Source organism: Solanum verrucosum, unplaced genomic scaffold (assembly GCF_900185275.1).
Source record: "Solanum verrucosum unplaced genomic scaffold, falcon-dt-bn FXZP01000104.1, whole genome shotgun sequence".
Classification (NCBI taxonomy): Eukaryota; Viridiplantae; Streptophyta; class Magnoliopsida; order Solanales; family Solanaceae; genus Solanum; species Solanum verrucosum.
This window is the reverse complement of record NW_026019915.1, coordinates 1,294,741-1,318,036: the sequence shown is the minus strand read 5'-3', so window position 1 is coordinate 1,318,036 and position 23,296 is coordinate 1,294,741. Positions and strand designations below refer to the sequence as shown.

Here is a 23,296-nt window from a genome sequence, read left to right as displayed (position 1 = left end):
TTTCTTTCTAGTCTTTCAGATGTTAGGATGATCAGGGCTCCTGTCCCGACATCCCTCTTTGTTTTAGAGGCTTCATAAATAGTCAGTCAGATGTTAGTTCATTCATCATCATTTTGTTATTGACTTATGTTCATATTTGAGTGGACATCTTGGCTAAGTTAAATGTATATTTCTAAAACATTATGAGTTTAGTTTTCAGACAGTGAGTTGTTTAGCATGTGAATCTCTTTCTTAATGCTTATAGGCTTCCGCTGAGTTAAGTAAGGCAGGCCAAAGGTTCGCTTGGGGCCAACAATGGTTCTCGAGTGCCGACCACGTCCAGAGTGTAGGCTCGGGGCGTGACAAACTTAGTATCAGAGCACAGTGTTCAAGAGTCCTAGGGAGTCTATGAAGCCGTCTGTAGAGTCCAAGTTATCTGTGTGAAGCGCACCACATCTATAATTAGGAGGCTGCAACATTTAGGAAAATTTCTCACTTCTTTCACACTCATTCTATGAGTTAGAGTTTAATCTCTAAAAAGTTACCCTCTAATTCATGCTTGCACGTGTTTCCAGATAATCATGCCTCCACGAAGAGCAGTTAGAGGTTGTTCTGCTAGGAAAAATGTCGAGGAACAAGGAGTACCTAATGCACTAGAAGTGCAACCCCAAGGAGAGGTCACCAAGGCTAAATTACGTGAAACTATCCGGATGTTAAGTCAAGTTGCACCCTATCAAGTTGGACAGAGAGATAATCGACATAAAGTGGCTGATACTTCAAGGATCCGTGAGCTTTTAAGGATGAACCCACCAAGCTTCACATGTTCAAGTGTCACTGAGGATCCGGAGAACTTCATTGAAGAGCTGAAAAAGGTATTTGATGTGATGCATATTGCTTATGCGGAGAGGGTGGAACTAGATGCATACCAAATGAAGGGTGTCGCGAGAACGTGGTTCGAACAATGGAAAAAAGAATAGGGCTGAGGATGCGCCAATAGTGAGTTGGGCTGTGTTTGAGAGTGCTCTCATAGGGTGTTTCTTTCCCTGTGAGTTGCGAGAGGAAAAGATAAGAGAGTTTCTCACACTTAATCCGGAGTCTATGAGTTCTCATGAGTGCAGTCTGAAGTTCACACAAATTTCCCGCTATGCTCCGGAGATGGTTTCTGAAATGAGGAGCAAGATGAGTTTATTTGTTGCTAGGTTGTCTCATCAGTCAAGCAAGAAAGGCAAGGCAGCTATGCTGATAGGGGATATGAACCTATCAAGACTTATGATCCATGTACAACAAGTTGAGGAGGATAAGCTGAAGGATAGGGAAAAGTTTAAGAATAAGAGGGCTAAGACATCAGGGAACGAGTTCAGGCAACAAAAGAGTAGTGGGAACCGGTCTTCCTTCCAACAGAAACAGAAGGGACCTCCCCATCATTTGGTCAGAATGGTCATTTTATGAGGGACTGTCCTGAGAACATGCAGAGTAATGGTAAAGAGGGTAATAAAGCCAAATTTTCTTCAGTTGCTTCACCAAATAGAGATGCACCTAAAGGAGCTACTTCAGGTACTAGTGGAGGAACAAACCGTCTTTATGCAATCATCAGTCATCAAGAGCAAGAGAACTCTCCAGATGTTGTTACTAGTATGATCAAAGTCTTTGCTTTTGATGTTTATTCTTTGCTAGACCTAGGAGTAAGTTTATCTTTTGTAACCCATTATGTTGCAAATAAGTTTGATGTTCTTCCTAAGAAACTTTGTGAACCCTTTTGTGTATCTACACCTGTTGGGTAGTCTATTGTAGCTGAGTGAATTTATCATGATTGTGTCTTTTCCATAAATCACAAAGACATCATGGTTGATTAAATTGAGCTAGACATGGTAGATTTCAATGTCATTCTAGGTATGGATTGGGTTCATGCCTGTTATGCCTCCATTGATTGTAGAACTCGAGTTGTCAAGTTCCAGTTTCCAAATGAGCCAGTAATAGAGTGGAGTAGTAGTTCAACAGTGCATAAGGGTCGTTTCATTTCGTACCCTAAGGAGAGAAAGTTAGTTTCGAAGGGTTGTATCTATCACTTAGTCCGATTTAATGACTCTAGTGTTGAGATACCTCCTATTCAGTCAGTTCCTATAGTAAAAGAGTTTCCAGAAGTCTTTCCAGATGATCTTCCCAGAGTCCCTCCTAAGAGAGAAATAGACTTCGGTATAGATATTATTCTTGATACTCATCTTATCTCTATTCCACCATATAACATGGCACCAATAGAGTTGAAAGAGTTAAAAGAGCAGTTGAAAGATCTTTTAGAGAGAGGTTTCATTCGACCAAATATCTCACCTTGGGGCGCTCTAGTCCCATTTGTGAGAAAGAAAGATGGTTCCCTTAGGATGTGTATAGATTACCGTCAGTTGAACAAGGTTACCATCAAGAATAAGTATCCTCTTCCGAGAATTTATGATTTTTTCGATCAACTTCAGGGTGCTTCGTGTTTCTCAACGATAGACCTCAGATCAGGTTACCATTAGTTGAAAGTAAGGGAATGTGATATTCCAAAGACAACGTTCAGGACCCGTTATGGTCATTATGAGTTTCTGGTCATGTCGTTCGATTTAACCAATGCGCCTGCAACGTTCATGGACCTTATGAAAAGAGTTTTCGAACCTTATTTAGATATGTTTTTTTTATCGTCTTCATTGATGACGTACTAATCTATTCAAGGAATGAAGAAGATCATGCTAGGCATCTCAGAATAGTACTTCAGATTTGAAAGATAAGGAGTTATATGTTAAGTTCTCTAAATGTAAGTTTTGGCGTTAGTCGGTGGTGTTCTTGGGCCACATAGTTTCCGGTGATGGAATTAGAGTTGATACCCAAAAGATAAAGGAAGTGCAGAATTCGCCTAGAGCCATATCTCTAACTGATATTAAGAGTTTCTTGGGTTGGCTGGATATTATAGAAGGTTTGTCGAGGGATTTTTATCTATTTCATCTCCTTTGACCAAGTTGACTCAGAAAACAGTGAAGTTTCAATGGTCCGAAGCTTGTGAGAAAAGCTTTCAGAAATTGAAAAAGAGGTTGACTACTGCCTCAGTATTGACCTTACCAGAAGGTACGCAAGGTTTTGTTGTATATTGTGATGCGCCTAGAGTTGGTTTGGGTTGTGTATTAATGTAGAATGATAAAGTTATAGCTTATGCCTCCGGACAGTTGAAGGTTCATGAGAAGAATTACCCAACCTTTGACTTAAAGTTGGCTGCTATAGTTTTGCTTTGAAAGTATGATGCCATTATCTTTAAGGTGTTCATGTGGATGTGTTCATCGATCACAAGAGTCCTCAGTATATGTTTAGTCAAAAAGAGCTTAATCTCAGACAAAAGGAGGTGGTTAGAATTACTCAAGGATTATGACATGAATATTCTTTATCACCCAGGTAAGGCTAATGTTGTTGCTGACGCCTTGAGAATGTTATCTATGGGTAGTACCGCCTATTTTGATGAAGATAAGAGGGAGTTAGCAAAAGATGTGCATAGACTTGCACAATTACGAATTCTACTTATAGATCCCACAGAAGGTGGAGTGGTGGTGATGAATGGGACTGAATCATCGTTAGTGTCAGAAGTAAAAGGAAAGCACAACTAAGACCCTATCTTGCTTAAATTAAAGGCAAATGTTCATAAGCAAAAAGTGATGGCTTTTGAACAAAGGGGAGATGGTGTTTTGAGGTATCAAGGTAGATTGTGTGATTGATTTGAAGTGTAGTTGGGATGATCACTGATGAGTCCACAAATTGGACTCATTTAGGGTTTTATTTTGATAAGAATAGTGTCCTCGAATGCTTATTTTGTCTGAATATCTGATGAAAACTCTTAAGTTCCAGGTATTTGAAGTTTTGGTGAAAGCATGGACACTTAGGCGCAAAAAGGAACAAAAGAGCTGAAAAGAATGACGAAGCTGAAGCCTGAGCATCACCAAACACACTTGGCGATTCGCCGAAGGGATTTACTCCGTCCTTTGTTCCAGTACGCGAAGCCCTGAAGGAGAAGGATAAAAAAGGCTATGAAAGGAGCAGTCGGCGCTTCGCCGAATAGTTCTGCGAAGCAGTACTATACCGCCCAATGGTCCAGAACATGAAGGTGTTGAAGGCAAGCACGAAACGGCGATGAGACAAATGAAGGGCGAGTCGCTGAAGTCATTCGGCGACATCGACTAACTTCACCGAAAGATCCGTCAACGCTATTTTCTGAAGTCTATAAATGCTGAACTTATTATTATTTTTAAGGGTGGAACTTTTATTTTTAATTTTGAGAATAGAATAGTAATTTTTAGATATTTTCTCTCAAGTTTGGAGAGGGTTTTTGGGAACTTGAAGAAAGGAGTTCATCTTCCCCAAGTTGGAAGTGGGTCTTCTCTATTCTTGTTCCTTTGCTTAAATTAAGGTTTAATTTCTTATGCCCATTTGATTTTACTATCATTTTAGGTGTATTTTGTTATTTCTTGATGTGTGGCTAAAAACCCCATTCTTGGGGTGTGATTTAGCAAATATGTGTTGATATTATTGTTGGGTCTTGCTTGCTGATAAGTTAGATGTAGTTGAATGGTGATTTCACCTAGCGGTTGTGGTTTAATCTAAAGGGTTTGTAGTTGCAAATACAAAGCGACTCATGTGTTTTTGGCTTTCCCAAGAAGGAGGTCGTGAAACCAAGACCACTAGATTGATGGCCTAAGGAGTGGGTCGACATTAGGTTCAGCCCGAGAGGGTGAGCCCTAGTCCCATATCCTAACACTCAGCTCGAGGGAGTGAGTGGGGTAAGGTGTAGGCTGGCCTTCATGTGGCAAATGGGTGTTCGAGAGGAACGCATTTCAAACGGGGTAAGTTGCCCGAGAGAGAACTTATTTCCATCTAAAGCTTAGCCTAGTCACTATTATCTTGCAAATTTCCTATTGAAGGCATGTACATAATGATTTATCTCCACTTGCATTGCAGTCACATCCCAAGAACTCCTCCCCATACTTGATTTTCCTTATTTTTGTTGTTTTTATTACACTTGTGACAAAACCCTCATTTGTTAATTGACACTTTTCTGTCACCCCCTTTGATTTATTATGTTTTTAATCGTTAATATATTTAGCTATGACTAGTTTGAACTAAACTTTATTTTTCTATTAATTTCAAAACCACTCCCTTGGGACACAACCCCAACCTTTAGTTGGGTTACTATATTATCGACGATCGTAGACACTCATACCGTAGGTTAGTGTTGTTGGTCACGATAAGCATCACCCCTCAAAGTCCTAGGCACATACTTCTCTAGAAACAGGCCATGAAATTAGGTCCAAGTAAGTGGAGGTAAAGTAAAAGATCTACATTCCATATAAGCTCTCCACCACTGCTTAGCCTCACCTTGAAGCTGAAAAATCACAAACTCAACCCCATGTTGATGGACAATTCCCAACTATGAAGCCTCTCATAACAGTCTAAGATAAACTCATAAGCATCCTCATTCTTAGACCCAAGAAACACATGCGGCTTTTGCTTCAAGAATTTAGTCAACATTTCATGCTCATTACCAGTCATAACAGAACCCAACAAAGGACGGAAGAAAGCATCATTTACTCCCATTCCACCCGTCTTGGGCGCAATGCTAGCAACAGAGGGATTAGCGGGAGCTTGAGTTGCTTGAATAGAAGGAAGCACTCCAGGACCAACCAAGCAGTTCAAGAATGACATAATCTGCTGAGCAAACACTAGATCTAAGGGAGGAATACCTGTAGTCTCAGCCTGCACCTCTTCCTCTTGTCCCACATCCTCAACATTTTCAATATTCTCAACATGAACATTCTCCTATATCTCTTCATGGTGCGCAGGAGGGTTCACATTCATAGGAGCATTTTCAACAGGAGCTCTATTCCCAGCAGGCGGTACTCTTCCACGGCCTCTACCCCTAGCTCTTCCTCTACCCCTGCCTCGACCACGACCTCTTGCTGCAGATTTCTCAGCTAGAGCATTGATGGGAGCTATAGGCCTAACACCGTTGTATCCAGTTTTAACCATCTGTGGACAGAAGAGTGAAGAAGATTAGATACCAATTTGAATCGACAGATACCAATTGGAATCAAGTTATAACACGAAAGGAGACAAGAGAAAATAGAGAGATTTCCTAAAGTCCTATAGCCTCTCGAAGAAAAGTAAAGGTGTCCCCGTACCATTCCGCAAGACTCTACTAGAGTCATTTTGGTACATCGAGATCAACGAACCTAGGCTTTGATACCAACTTTGTCATGACCCAGACCGTCGTGATTGGCACAAACACTAACTCTCCGGTGGGAGAACCACTACTACAACCCAACCCAAGCAACTAAAGCAAAACTAAGGCATTTAAGTTACGAAAGCAAGTTAAATACTAAGGAAAGAAATAGGATGTTCCCATAAACTCCAACAAAAGTCTAACAACAAACTAAACAATGTAGAAGAAATAACCTAGAACGTGAAAGTCAATGTACCAAACCAATTAAGGTTCAACAAGTCTAACCAAGAAGGGATGCAACCCCAAACTAATAAACTAATAAACTAATACTAACTAGAACAAGTCTAAGTCTGAAATGTGGACATAGAAGAAAAGAGAACTCATTGCAGCCCGGAAGAACTGGTTCACCCTTGAATTCGAAGCGACGATCACTGATCTTGTAGACGAGGTCTATCAATAGCCGCTTGAAGATGCCCTGTGCTCAACAAAGAAAGAGCAAGTGTAGTATCAGTACACAACCACAGTGTACTGGTAGGATCACACGGCTATGCCACTAAGTGTAACATAAGCAAGTCATCACACTAATATAATCACATGCATATATCGAACGTATACAATATTATCAACATTTATGAACAACGAACAACTTCACATTTCTCAAGATGCATAGTTATGACAAGTCATTGGTCCTCTCATGGAACCCCAAACCCAAACAATTTGCATACCGGAACGTGGTACTCGATCCAATAATTATGCCGGAACGTGGAAATCGATCCATTCAACACATCACAATCACAAGTATATTCTCAAGATCATACAATTAAGTCATGATTCATGGCATTCATCATTCCTCTACCTCATTTACAACAAGTGTGATCAATAATGCAACATTCATATACATACAAGTATCATAATGAAGCAAGAACAAACATACATCACACAATCATCGAATCACAACCATTAGCTACCTCGAAACAAGCTTGAAACCCTAAGAAACACGATCCTTCCCTTTCTGGATTCGTTCCGCTTGTTCTTGGTCTACAAACAATCATAATAGCATGGGAATCAATAAATAATCACTAATTACCCTAATTACTAACAATTCTATGAACCCTAGATCCAACCCATGATCCCAAGTGTCCAAAATAGGGTTGTTTCCACCATAGAATCTAGATCAAAACCCTTCCCCATCGATAATTACCCATTCTATGATGTTCTACGGATCGGAAAATGGATTCGGGGAGTTAAAACCTTACCTTTAGCCTCAAGAATGGTGAAAAAAGTCAAGAACTCATCTGGGGTCGTCTCCTAGCTCTCAAAGTTGAAAAGTGCAGAATAAAACATGTTTGGGGTTTATTTATGACTTTAAGTCTGTCGAACCCGCCACAGCGGCCCTCACCCCGCTGCAACGGCCTTGCCCTGGCGGCAAAAATCCCGCCCCAGCGGCTTGCACGAAACCAGTGAGCTATTTTAATAATTCCAAGACCCCCATTTCACAACACACCTATAACCAACGGCGCTCAGAAAATAAGCTTCACACTAAGATCGATTTCGAGAGTTCTACTTGTCCGAATTCAATTCCGTAAATTCGTACGGATTCCTTAACGAGTTATCTATCCACCCATGTAATCATAATCGTAAATAAATCACCCAATTATTACCAGATTTCCCTACACCTTAATGACTTCGATTTCGTCCAAATTTGGACTAGGTTGGGAAATTTCAAGTTACTATGAAAAAGTTTTCTGACCCAAAAATTTTCCCTGTTGGTTTTTCTATAACGGCGGAACCCGGCCGTTACAAGTAGAATGGAAATTTAATAAAGAGTTCCAAAAATGACCGACCGGGTCATTACAATAATGATAGTTCTTGAAAATTGTGTATTATAAAGTACCTTCAAAATTAAAGACTTTATTAGTAGAATTTAAAGACTTTTTGAATAACAAGCTCATTTTAGATGCTTCTATGCGTGGTGATAACTGCAACAATAATTATGATGATAATTTCAATAGTAATTACTCCCTCAGTTTCAAAAAGACTGAACTACTTTCCTTTTTAGTCTATTTCAAAAGAATGACCTCTTTCTCTTTTTGGTAACATTTTAATTTCAACTTTCCACGTGGCATGTTTAAGGCCACAAGATTAAAGGGTAATTTTGTACATTTGACATAACTTTAATTTAGGACCACAAGATTCAAAAGTCTTCTTTATTTTCTTAAACTCCGTGTCAAGTCAAACTAGACCATTCTTTGTGAAATGGAGGGAGTATGATGAAAATAATAAAATAATGAAAGTCACCATCATTAAGAACATACCTACCTTATTAGGAGGTGGTGAACCGACTCTTCTACTCTTCCATTCTCTTAAATCATTAAACCAAGAGCATCATCCATAATCCATAATTGAATTCATCATACACTCAATAATTTTATTGACGCTTGAGTTCAAGACAACATATTTTCTTTTGCCCGCTGATGAATATGGGGAATAATACCCTTTTTATGTATTCTTTATTTCTATTAATGGGAGGGGTCAAGGGTGTGATTTCCCTATTATTGAATGTTTGCAAAATATTATAACTTGCCGACTTCAACTATGAATAGTTGATGTACTTTTTTTATAATATATTATACCCAATTAATTATATTCAAACATATAGAAGTTTGTACTTTACTATCAATATCATTTAGTTTTTATGAATTGCACTCCAAACATTGTCACTGGCAATTGATGTACTAATGATAGCAACACTTCGTTGCACTCAAATTTTGAGTCCACCTCTGATAATCGTCACAGACATATCTCAATTTTTTCTTTCATTTTCAAATAAAGTCAAGTGTAATTTTTAAAAAATAAGCACAACACTATATATATACTCATGCATGTTTTCATAAAGCATGGTAGAAAATATGAAGCTTTAAATACACGTGAAATATTTTACTAAACTCAATAAATTGAGTATTATATACTCATTTCGTTCAATTTTATATGTACATCGTATAAAAATATTTTTTTACTTTAACTTGTTTACTTTAGCAAACAAGAGAAAGACATTTTTTAAAAATTTATCCTTAACATTAATAATTCATTTTCCCAAATAGGTGCTTAGTCTATTAAAGCTATATATAAATTAATATGGATATTATAGTAAAACATTCACATCATTTATATATTTTTTTAAAAAGAGTGCACAGTTTATCAAGTGTAATTAAAGTAACAGAGGAAGTATATAGTTAAATTGGATTATTTTTTTGTTGTTTTTGATTAGATTTTCATGGTTATAAATTAAAGAATAGTGATATAATAAACACCAAAAAATTCATCTTGAAATTCTTATGAATTTTGATTGTCTCGCTAACTATTCTGACACACTCACATTAATAGCACTCTCTAGATAGCTAAATTAAGTGAATAAAAGTATTTTTTTATTAATAGAAAGACATGAAAAAAGTGAAGTAGTGAGCTCACATGATGTGTATGACTAAACAATCACATGGGTAGTCGGTGTATTATTCAGAATTATCTGTTATAAAGTCCCAAACTTGAACAAAACACTCAACCCTCAAAATCATGAAAACTTCTCCCGAATATTTAGAAGAGGATAACCTAAGTGAAGAGTGTAAGAAATTGCTCTCTACCCTACCAAAAGAAAAAGGATTGCTTGGATCATATGCCTACAATTATCAAGGTTTTTGGGTAGCAATAAAATTTCTCCAAGGTGTGATTGCATGTCAACAACAATTTCAAGCTCAAGATAGTTCTGTCATTCTTGTTACAACTCCAAAATCAGGAACTACTTGATTAAAATAACTTTTATTCACTCTAGTGAAGCGAGTGAAATATCCTATTCTTGAACCTAATCACCCTTTACTTGTCGAGAACCCTTATCTTCTTGTTCCATTCTTGGAGAATCCACTCTCTATTGATGGTCGATTCCTTGACTTTTCAACTTTAACTTCATCTAGACTCTTGTCAATTCATGTGCCCTTTGCTTCATTACCAAAATTAGTCCAGGATTCAAAAACCAAACTTGTTTACTTATGTAGGAATCCTAGAGACACGTTTATTTCTATGTGGCATTTTACAAATAATTTATTACTTCATTAAAAAGATACTCATTCCATTAAAGAAATGTTTGATCTTTTTTGTAAAGGGGCGAGCCTTTATGGTCCATTTTGGAATCACGTATTGGATTATTGGAAACAAAGCATAGAAATTCCTAACAAAACACTTTTCTTAATATATCAAGAAATTAAGAAGGAACCAAAAATTCACCTTAAACGCTTGGCTGAATTCATGGAGTGTCCATTTTCCATAGAGGAAGAAACTTCTAGAGTGGTGGATGAGATATTAAAAATGTATAGCTTTGAGAATTTGAGCAATTTGGAGGTGAATACAAATGGAAAGTTTCTAACTAGAGAGGCATATACATTTTTCTTTCGTAGAGGAGAAATTGGAGATTGAAAGAATTATTTTACTACAAAGCTGAGTGATAAACTCAATCACATCATCGAAGAAAAGTTTCGTAGAGGAGAAATTGGAGATTGAAAGAATTATTTTACTACAAAGCTGAGTGATAAACTCAATCACATCATCGAAGAAAAGTTTCAACGGTCAGGATTAAAGTTTTCATATGTTTGATTAGGCATTAATATGCTATAAAATTCAATTATTTATTTTGAAAATCAATGTTGAAGCAGTTGTCTTTCAGAGTAATGTAACAAGAAAAGACAACAAAATTTCTATGGTTGTAATACTATTTTAATTTTTCATGACTCAACTTTATTGCAAATTTAGAATTAAATTTATATTTCTTTATTTTGTCACAAGAAGTCATGTTTTTGTTAGTACTACAATAATATCAATCGGGTAGGAGGCATTTGGTTTTCTTTTTGATTTTGAGATTATTATATAAGTCCACAAGTATTGCTATAAATGTCAAATAAAAATTTTGAGCTAAAACATTATATATAACTAGATAACTTACCAACGGTTCGCATGATAATCCATGACATTAGTAAGATTATGAATGATCATTTTCTAATATACTCATAACATTAGAAAATATAAGTAAACGAATATATACTCAAAAGCAACTCTCAAACTCATAACATTCACCTCAAGAACTCATCAAATCCCATTATTAAAGATTTAAGAACGAAACTTCAAGAACCTCAATACATAGATTGTCATGAATGAAATTAACTCAAGAAACTCATGATTGGCGTGAGAGTGAACAAACAAATCACTATGAAAGCTTACATACCTCGTAAAGATAAAATCCTTGGTGAAATTTCTCGAAGATCGCAAGAACCTTGAACGCTTGAACTTCTGCTTTTTGTCTCCCCTTGAACTTCTCTCTAAAATCCTAAGTGTGTTTAGGAATTGTGAAAACTGATCCAAATCAGTTTAGACCGCTATTCGGGGTAACCAAAACGTGTAAACTTAGTGGGGTAAGGAAAAGACCAAAATACCCCTCCTTAATTCGGACGAATTTCCTAAATCAATCAGACTGAACTCAAATGGGTATACCTCCCTCATTCGAACTCGGAATTTAGCAAACTTGGTGGCATTAGAAAGAGGACTCAAAGATCTTTCATTTGATATCTCATGGGCCACCTAACTCATCTTGTACTGAAATTTATATTCGTTTGAAGTTGACCCAAAACTCACAATTTAAGACTAACTTACAAAATTCTTGATTTAGCTCTTTCAAAATTGGTTCTTGCTAAAATTAATTCTTTCTAAGAAAGAGGCGTTACAATATCTCCCCCTTGGGAACATTCGTCCTCAAATACTCTTAATAGAATTAAGGGTGGTAATATCTATCATCTAGCTCAAACACTCAACATGCAATTTAACACAATAAACATATCAATTTAAAGACTGTTTTACAAAAAAGTCATTACCTTGGTCTGGAATTTTTCTGGAAGAAAGAGATGCGGGTATCTCTTCTTCATATTCTCCCCAGACTCCCAAGTAGCTTCCTCAACAAAACTGAGTCCTCCATAAGACCTTGACTGATGCGACCTCCTTGGTTCTCAACATGCAAACCTGACGATCAAGTATCTCAACGGGTATCTCCTCATAAGATAGGTTGTCCTTAATACCAATATTCTCAGTAGGTATAATAATTGAAGGATCTCTCATACACTTCTTCAATATTGAAATGTGAAATACCGGATGGACCACTGCTAACTCTAGTAGTAGCTCCAACTCATAAGCTACATTGCAAACTCTTTCAGATATCCTGTAAGGAACAATATACCGGAGACAAAGATTCCCTTTCATGCCAAACCTCATAACACCCATCATGATCCAATCGTCCATCTCAAATTCCAAGTCTCTTCTCCTAACATCAGAATAGGATTTTTGATGACTTTGCATTGTTTTCAACCTCTCTTGAATGATATTAACTTTCTCCATAGCTTAATGAACTAAGTCTGGCCCTATCAACCCAGCTTCACCAACCTCAAACCATCAAATTGGAGATCTACATCTTCTCCCATAGAAAGCCTCATAGGGAGCCATCTGGATGCTAGAGTGATAAATGTTGTTGTAAGAAACTCAATAAGAGGTAATTGACCCTATTACCCTTGAAATCGCTCACACTCGCCCTCAAACATATCGTCTAAAATTTGAATCGTACGCACTGCTTGACCATCAGTCTGAGGATGGAAAGTAGTACTCAAATTTACCTTCGAAACCAAACCTTTCTGGAAAGACTTCCAAAATTATGCGGTGAATTGTGCACCTCTATCTGAAATAATGGACACCAGAACTTTATGAAGTCTGACTACCTCTTGAATATATAAAATGGCATAATCCTTTGCTGAATAGGTCGTCTTTACTAGTAAGAAAAAGGTTGATTTAGTCATCTAATCTACAATCACCCAAATCAAATTGTGTTGTCTGCGAGACCGCGGCAAAGCGGTGATAAAATCCATATTGATCATCTCCCACTTCCATTCCGAAAGATCTATGTTCTGAGCCATACCATCGGGCCTCTAGTGCTCTATCTTGGCTTGTTGGCAATTTGGGCACTTAGGAACGAACTCTGCAATACACCACTTTATACTACTCCACCAATAAACTTCTCTCAAGTCACAATACATCTTTGTTGAACCAGAGAGGACACATGTAATTGTCGCTTGTCTTATCATCCATGAAAGGGCACATCAAGTAGCCAATCCAAGATAAATTTCATTATAATATCTCCTTTAATCTTTATTCATCTTAGGTGAGAAAATCCTTTCACAATCATATTATGAGTATTATGTGAGAAATTCTTTCACAATAACAACAACAACGATTCTTTACTCTCAAAGGAACCTTAAATAATTTACATCAATTTCAGAATGAAACATGCATATCTTGATGAATTCATCTTTCATAGTTTAAAAGCTTGATCATATGATCATGTAGCCATAAACCATGTAGTCAACGTGGGTAGAAAGGGTCATACTTTTTAGATGATTCCTTAATGCTTTTTAACATAGACTAGTGGATCCACTTAGTAGTAGGTTCTATACCCCGAAAAAGTATAGGACAGTTCTTGTAACACCCCGAAAATGCTAACAAGAGTCACATGTCGATAAACCACTGCTTAATTATTACAATATGTTTAATTCTCATTTTGGGAACTTGAAATAATGTTATATTTGCAACCTTGCTTAAAATAATTGTCATCATAATTTAATGTATTGTATGGGGGTATTTGTGTAATGTTTTAATTAGAAATATGTATAGCTTTAAAAGGAGGTGAATGATATATATATAGGTGTATATGTATGCATTTGGGCAGCACACAAGTATTTGGGCAGCAAACTTTTATGGACAGCTGTGTCTATGATAAGCACCTCTTGTGTTACTATTTTTGACATATACTCTTAGGAAATTCGTCTCACCTGAAGTATAAGTCCCTTAGAACATTATCTAACCTATTTTTCTTCAAGATCACAAGAGATAATCTTGGTCCTTTTGGCTGGAAATCGAGTTACACTCTTCTCTTTGGTAAGTGGTAAAACCTGTTTTTGAGCTGGGTAGCGTTTAGTAGATTAAGCATATCTCGTTCTATAGAAATTTGTTTACTATGAATAAATATGATTTGGAAAGATAATTCGTATATGTACAACTCTTATTTTTATGTTAAACTCCAATTTAGTTGTTATGGATTCGAAAGATGGGACGCATCATAGGACAAGTTGTGTCCAGATTCTGAAGTTTGAAATCTTGTATGGACAACTGTTAGTGTTTTGAATATATTTTTTTATCCAAAATACATTTTGCGGTGATTCTTGGTTGTTTGAAACCTTAAGTGAGGTACCTACATCTTTCATCAAGAGTATACAGTCCAATTTTGCCGTTTGCAATTTCAAATCTTAGTTGCGACATGATGCACTAGGATGGCCAGAATTTACTGTTTGGGAGCATAGTCGTATTTGTACAGGCTAGGCTTACTGGTGATGATAACCCTATTTTACGTCATCATTATTGAGCTGCTAGAAAGTGAATAAGTTATTGAATTCATTTTTTTAAGGTTGTAAATCCTCGTGTACAAGTTGAAGACTTTGATACGCTGCTAGGTCTACAGTTTGACTCGTGGAGTTTTATTGGACAGTTTTTGTGCTAAAGACCTGAGGTTTGTGTATAAAATTATACTTGTACTCTTTTTACCTGCTGGTATAGCTGAAAGTATTCTTGGTACCTTGGTTACCTCTTGTCACTTTGCATTGTCGTATTGGTATTCTTTAATACATTAAAGACGCTTATGTAACTCGCCCACTTGTACGGATTATTTGATCACTTAGCACTCTTGTTGGGACCTTGTCCTTCTTGTGACTGTGACTTTGTCACTCTTGGCATGCCTCTTGGTTCGGATCATTTGCCATCTTGACTCTGGATTTTTAGTTCGTCTTAAGAATGGAAGTTGTCCATTTTAACTACGAACAAGGAAGCCATTTTTTTAATATGGTTCTTGGTTTTCTTGATTATTGGGTTTTGACCCTTCTTGATACCTGCTTGAGCTTGGTGTGATGACATGATGTATATATTGGGTGAGCCTTGTTATTGAATCTCTTGAAAAGTTGTGCTATGAACATTCTTGACATTTGGACCTTTATATATTGAACTTGATACTCCTTGTATATTTCTTACTTGATTTATTGATTTTGTTTCGATCGTGCTGCCCTTGACTTGAGAATGATAACTTGGTGAATTTAAGGGCTCAAAACCTATAGTTTGTACACCACTAAGCTATATGTTTAGCAATAGTTGTTTCTATCGTAGGGGTTGTTCGCGATGATGCTTGAAGCTGGCCATTGATGATGGAGATTTTGAAAGCCTTAAGGAAGATCACATTTGCATATAGGCATATATATTTTGTATAACCTTGGGACTTGTACATGATCTGTGAGTTGTATATTTATAGGAGATTTTGAGGGCTGATTTGGTCATGTTACCATAGGTTGTAATATAAGTATGGTTATACGTTTTTATCATTTTGGGGTGTGTAAACCCAAGTCTTGTAATAAACTAATTTGCTATATGTCTTGAAAGTTGTGTGAAGCATGAGCCGGCTGATTTCGATACTCGGAAGCTTGTAGTATTCTTATTATTTCACCCTCGAGTGTGAGGTTAACATATGCATGAAGATCTGGTCGGTTAATTGCTTAAATGTTATTTTTTTTTTGGAGTCCGTTATGAATCTAATCCCTCTACTAGATTAAAATCAGTATGCCCTCATTAATTGGTTTTAAATGTCGCAAGTATTTAATTAGATTTCTTGTTTAAGTAGTGGTACCGTTTTGAAAGGATCGCTACAGTTCTGACACCGTGGGCGAGACGATGTATCATCACATAGCTCATAGTGATGGTTGTCGCTAAGAGAATCTTCAACAGAGTTATATTGTATTTTTATATACAAATTGAGTCATTATTGTATTCTTCAATACAATTGAGTTATTATCTACTATTTTAAAAGTTTTCCATATATTCCATCTTTTATTGTTGTATTATCCTTGAGTATCTTGAGTTGAGTAGCTTTGAGTTGAGTTGAGTATCTTATTCTTGAGTTGAGTTTAGTTGAGTGAGTTGAGAAGAGGTAAGTATTTTTCCTTTTTATCAAGTTCAAGCTTATGTTTATGCTTTAGAATTCCCCTTACATGCTTGTACATTCCATGTACTGAGCCATTTGGCCTGCATCATTTCATGATACATATATAGGTATTCAGGATCACCAATAGGAATTTCACTGAGGTCATGCAATATTCCAGTCAGCTTTGGTGAGCCTTCTTATATTCCAGAGGACTTTACCTTTACCTAATAATTAGTAGTTTTGAGTTGTCGTGGGTCTTGTCCCGATATCTTTCTGTAATAGTAAAGGCTTCATAGATAGATAGTTGAAGAGTTTTCTATATTTACTTTCTTTTCAGTATTGTTCAAACTTTCTTAAAGTTCACTATTGGAGTTCAATGAATTTAATACAGTTTTAAGCTTATGTATGCTTGAGTTAGTCTTCCACTTGTAGCCAGCCAGGATTAGGGTTCGCTTGGGGACAAATAATGATTCTCCAGTGCCATCCACATATAGGGTGTAGGCTTGGGGCGTGACAGACATGCCCTCCAATAAGGATGATATGTTTAAGATTTTGATGCACTGCGAGATTTACACTCTGAAAGAGTGGTTGGCACCATTGATGTTCAATATTTGTCCACCTTGGATAGGTGAAGGTGCGAGAATTGAGAAGAAAGATTTGAACATAGGTGTCCGGTATTGGTTAAGGTTTATAAGTAGCAATATTATTCTTTCCCAAAATGAATCTATACTTCGGCATCCAAAGATAGTGTTAGTGGGTACTATCATTGAGAGAGAGAAGATCAATATGGGGTTTATCAATATTGAAGAGATTTTACTAAGGGCCAGACAAAAGCAGACCTCGTTGCCTTTCCCAATTTTGATCACACAACTATGTAAAGAGGCTGGAGTTCCCTTTGGGGGGAAAACTGATGTGTGGATAACCCCGACCTCCTACAATGTCATCTAGACAATCAAGGCTAGATGATGCAGCTCGAATAAAGCTTCCATGTAACACCTCGGATTTGAAAAGAAGGAAAAGTGAAAAACTTTGTTAGTTGGTTTCTATGTCTACGGACCCCGCCAACTGACCGTATGTGGGAACCGTAAGTGGAGTAGTGAATAAATATTATAAGTCAAGTTCCTGTACCCTTTTTACACCTCTCTAGGATGGTCTGTCATTCAATGTACAGGTCGTAGATAGGTCTCATAGGTGAGTTTCAGACTTAGTGAAAGTTTGAAGGTCAAAAGTGGGACCTACGGATGCTATGCACGGTCCGTAAATGGACCTACAGACTATACATGGGTCTCGTCGTATTAAGGTCCAAATTCTAGTCCCTAAACCCCACCTATGATCAATCAGGCCGTCCATAGTAGAACCTACAGACCGTAGGTCTGATCTATCGGTGAGGGCTCGACAATTATTTTTAAGGACTTTTTGGTCTTTACCTAATCATTTTAACCTTATACTAAATAATTTTAATGCTAATACTCGACCATATATAAGCCTTTCAAGCCTAAAATCTATCTACTCTAAATCATTTTTCACACTTCCCCAAATCCCTCCAAGATCTTCCCCAATATTTCTCTTTCTAGATGCTTGAAGAAGAAAGCTAGGGTTTGAAGTTCAACTCTCAAAATTCACCATTAATTTCAAGCTTTTGGCGTCAAGGTATGATAGTGTTCACCTATGGAGTCCTTTCTTCTATAGAGTTCCTAAATTCTCCAATTTTACAAGTTAGAATCTCCAATAGAAGTTAGGGTTTTATCCAATGGTTCTTTTCAATTATGGTCTAATTGATTGTTTTATATCTTTTTATGCATGAATTTAGATAATTGCATGTTTTTATGTTGAATTCACTTGAATTCATGGATGCTCTATGATTTATAAACTATGATCATATGATGAACCTTTTAAACTATGAAAGATGAATTTGTGAAGATATGCATATTTCATTCTGAAATTGATGTAAATTATTTAAGGTTCCTTTGAGAATAAGAATCAATGTTGTTGTTGTTATTGTGAAAGAATTTCTCACATAATACTCATAATATGAATGTGAAAGGATTTTCTCACCTAAGATGAATCAAGATTAAAGGAGATATTCTAATGAAATTTAGCTTGGATTGACTACTTGATGTGCCCTTCCATGGATGATAAGACAAGTGGCAATTACATGTGTCCTCTAATGATAAGACAAGTTAACATTAATGACTATTCAATGGGATTCATGCTTAGCACCATTTGGACAAGTTGCGAATATCCATGTCCATAAACTATGTGCCACTATAGTTGTCTTAGATAGACATTAACTATTGGATCCACCTAAGCTAGAAGTTTATGATTCTTGCTTTGGCAAGTAAGTACATCTCTTTTCGATGTGAGATAGACACCGAATTCCATGTTATTGCTAACACGGTCTATGTCGGTTAAAGGTAATACTCCCACAATTATAAACCAAGGTTACTTTCTAAAAGTATCGCAATGCTTAGCTTGCATTGACCATGATTATGACATATGTTTTCTAACATGTTATTTTATGATTTAGCTTGGTCATTGCATGTCATATTAAATCATTTTAGCATGATTCCATAACTCTTATACATTGCTATCATTCTTGGTACATGCCATGTACTAATGCATACTTTTGTCTATATTGTTTCAATAATGTAGCGTCCAACACTCCTACCTTCAATACTCGTGGCTAGTGATCCCTTTTAGAGATTGAGGATTGGTGAGTCCTCAAGTTCCGAGGACCGAGACTCTTTTAATGCTTTCATGTATTTTCCTTTTGGATATTGTATTTGATATATGGGTTACGTCACAATCACTCATTTGATGTAATCGATGACTTTGAGACGTATGTTAGACTTCCACTATTTTGGGGAAAACTAATTTATATGAAATTCTACGCTTAAACTCTTTTGGTTTTCTATTATCTTGTACGATGTATGTCACGCCCCGAACTACCCCCAAGACGCGGACATGGGTCCTAGGACCACAAGTGATCCCAAGCTAACCCTACTGGCATGATCATAAGCATACTAAAGAAAATAAACTGATGCGGAAGCTAAATCATAAATAAAATGAAAAAAAGATGGGGAATACCCATATACTATAACTGACATAAATGAAAACTGATGAGTTTAATACAAAGAAGATATTAACTCAATTCTAAGCTGAATCTAACTATGTCTGAAATAAGCCTCTAAACTGACTAGAAGTGCTGGGACATGCCCCAGCTAAGTCTAGAAAATCTGAAACTAAAGACTAAAAATACTGAAAAGAAACTCATGACTATTGTCCTCGGAGAATAAGGACTCACCACTGATTCTGCTGAACTGGAGATTGGGAACCGATCTAAGCGTGATCTGGATGCTGAGAACCTGAACCTACATCACGAGAAGATGTAGCGCACGTATACGTCAGTACTTGAAAGGTACTGAGCATGCAAGATAGAGTAAAGCTGAAATAGCATATAACTAAACAAAGCAATAAAGCAATGAAATAATCTGAACATGACATAGATACTGAAAATACTGAATATTGAGCTAATTGATGCAATGACCAAATTTATAACATGCTGAGACTGAATACTAACTGTACTGAAATATGGTCAATGCAATAGAGACTGACTGAACTATGGGAGCTACTAATAACCAACATAAAACCACATGAGCTAAATGTGGAGTCCGATGTATACGCCCCATCGAGAGGACCCAATACACCCGGCCAAAGGTGTAGAGGCATGCTGGCGTGATCACTAAAATGATGTTACCCACAGAGGGGACTTACACCTAGGTGGATCGTAGTTCTGGGAATATATGGGTACGTTGAACCCTAGTCCAACTCGGTATTATGCTACTCCCAATGAATTAAGTGGTTAACTGGTTATGACTGAATTTCTGTAAAATACTGGATAACTCAATATTGAACATGCAAACTGAGAATGCAACAATTAATCTAATAATGATGCATTAATAACTGAGGCATGTATAACTGACTAACTGAGATATCTTACCTAGAATGTGTAATTCAAGAACTAAAGAAATACATAGCTAGGGTTCTGAAATGCATGCAATAAACTGAGAAATAACATGATAATCTGATTTGGAACATTTAAATAACTAATTCATGATAATCTATTGAAATTCTAGAAACCCTAAGTCTGTTCGTAATCATGGAATCAAGAATCTGACTGATGACAACCGTGGGTTGCACCTGCAACTTCTCAAAATCTACATTTTTGGTCTGTTTTGGATTCGGGGTGTTACATTATCTCCTCCTTGGGACCATTTATCCTCGAATGAAGACTAAACTAGTTGAAATGGAGGGATAGGGTTGCAATCCCTACCACTAAACACTGAGAACTGAATTTTTTACTGAACTGAGTTACAAGAACATGCAAATACGCTAAAAATGCAAGTACAACTGAAGGAACATGATTCTAAGACTGAATTTTACCCATAAATGACTAAAAAGCTGAAGAGGAACTATTACCTCAAGCTGGAATGGAATCGGAAGGAAAGAGGTGGGGATACTTGGACTTCATGGCTGCATCTGCTTCCCAAGTAGCTCCCTCTACTGACTGACTCCACAAAACCTTGACCGAAGCGACTTCTTTATTTCTCAACCTTCTAACCTGACGATCGAGGATCTCAACTGGAACATCCTCATAAGAAAGGCTGCATTTCACGGCCACACTCTCTAATGGCACTATGGATGCTGGATCACCCACACACTTCTTCAAAAGAGAAATGTGAAAGACTGGATGCACTGCTGCTAAGTCTGCTGGCAAGTCTAACTCATAAGCCACTTTACCAATCCTTTTCAAGATCCGGTAAGGGCCTACATATCTGGGACTGAACTTCCCTTTCTTGCCAAATCTCATCAACCCATTCATAGGTGACACTTTCAGGAAAATCCAATCATCAACTTAGAACTCTAGTTCCCTTCTTCTCACATCTGCATAAGACTTTTGGCGACTACGAGCAGTCTTAAGTCTATCTCTGATGAGTTGCACTTTCTCCATAGCATCAAGGACCGAATCTGGTCTTATCAAGGCTGCTTCACCTATTTTAAACCAACCAACTAGAGAGCTACATCTATGCCCATAAAATGCCTCATAAGGAGCCATCTGAATGCTGGAATGGTAACTATTGTTGTAGGCAAAATCAATAAGAGGAAGGAGATCATCCCAACTACCCTTGAAGTCGATCACACAAGCTCTCAACATGTCCTCTAAGGTCTGAATGGTACACTTTGCCTGACCATCCGTCTGTGGATGAAATGTTGTGCTAAGGTTAACCTGAGTACCAAGACCCTTCTGAAATGACTTCGAGAAATGAGAGGTAAACTGAGGACCTCTATCTGCGATGATAGACAAAGGAACCCCATGCAACCTCACAATCTCATTAATGTAAAGCTTGGCGTAATCCTCCACCGAATCTGTAGTCTTGACCGCCCAAAAGCGAGAAGACTTAGTAACCCTATCAACAATCACCCAAATGGAGTCATGCTGTCTGTGAGTACGAGGTAAACCTGTGATGAAGTCCATGTTGATCACTTCCCACTTCCAAGTAGGAATGTCAATCTCTTGAGTCATACCTCCTGGTTTCTGATGTTCTACCTTGACTTGCTGGCAATTGGGGCACTTAGCCACAAAGTCTGCTATATCTCTTTTCATACCATTCCACCAATAGACTTCCCACAGATCGCGGTACATCTTAGTGGCGCCTGGATGGATAGAATATCTGGAATTGTGGGCTTCTGCAAGAATATGTTGTCTCAATTCACCCACATCAGGAACACACAATCTACCCTGATAGCGAAGTACACCATCTCCCCCTTGGGAGAAAACCTCCACTCCTTATTGTGGACTGCACACTTACGCTCAAGCAAGATTGGATCACTGTCTTGCTTTTCCTTAACCTCTGCTACCAAAGAAGATTCTGCCCCATTTTGAACTGTTACACCACTATCTGATATGCTCATAAGACGAACTTCTAGGCGAACAAGTCTGTGAACATCCTTTACTAGCTCTCTTCTTTCTTGCTCAATAAGCGCTACACTACCCATGGATAATCTGCTAAGAGCATTTTCTACTACATTCGCCTTTCCCGAATGGTAATGCACGCTCATATCATAATCTTTGAGGAACTCAAGCCACCTTCTCTGGCGAAGATTCAACTCTCTCTGGATGAATACATACTGGAGGCTCTTATGGCCTGTGAACACATCTACATGAACACCATACAAGTAGTGTCTCCAAATATTGAGTGCAAACACCACTGCTGCAAGCTCTAGGTCATGAGTTAGATAATTCTTTTCATGTACCTTAAGTTGTCTAGAAGCATAAGCTATAACCTTACCTCGCTGCATCAACACACAACCTAGGCCGACTCTGGATGCATCACAATAGATCACATAACTATCTGAACCCTCTGGTAGAGTCAAGACAGGAGTTGTAGTCAGCCTAGTTTTCAATTCTGCGAAGCTTTTCTCACAATCATCTGACCACTGAAACTTAACCTTTTTCTGAGTAAACCTAGTCAATGGTGAGGCTATGGATGAAAATCCTTCCACGAACCTTTTGTAATAACCTGCTAGACCCAAGAAACTTCTGATATCTGTAGCAGAGGTAGGTCTGGGCCATTGTTTCACTGCTTCTATCTTCTGGGAATCTACTCGAATTCCTTTACTAGACACAATATGCCTAAGGAAAGCAACTGATTGTAACCAAAACTGGCACTTGTTAAATTTTGCAAATAACTGGCAATCTTTGAGAGTTTGCAGAACAACTCTCAAATGACTTGCATGTTCTTCCTCATTCCTAGAGTAAATGAGGATATCATCAATAAAGACGATAACGAACAAGTCCAAGTACTGCTTGAACACTCTGTTCATCAAATCCATGAAAATTGCAGGAGCATTGGTTAGTCCAAATGACATAACTACAAATTCATAATGACCTACCGAGTTCTGAAGGCTGTGCTTCGGAATTGTCACTA

The 23,296-nt window shown here is 37.4% G+C and overlaps 1 pseudogene; it reads left to right on the top strand.

Moving 5' to 3' along the window:
• Positions 1-9,781: 9,781 nt before the first annotated feature.
• LOC125822835 (cytosolic sulfotransferase 12-like) lies at positions 9,782-10,852 on the top strand (annotated as a pseudogene).
• The last annotated feature ends 12,444 nt before the right edge of the window (positions 10,853-23,296 follow it).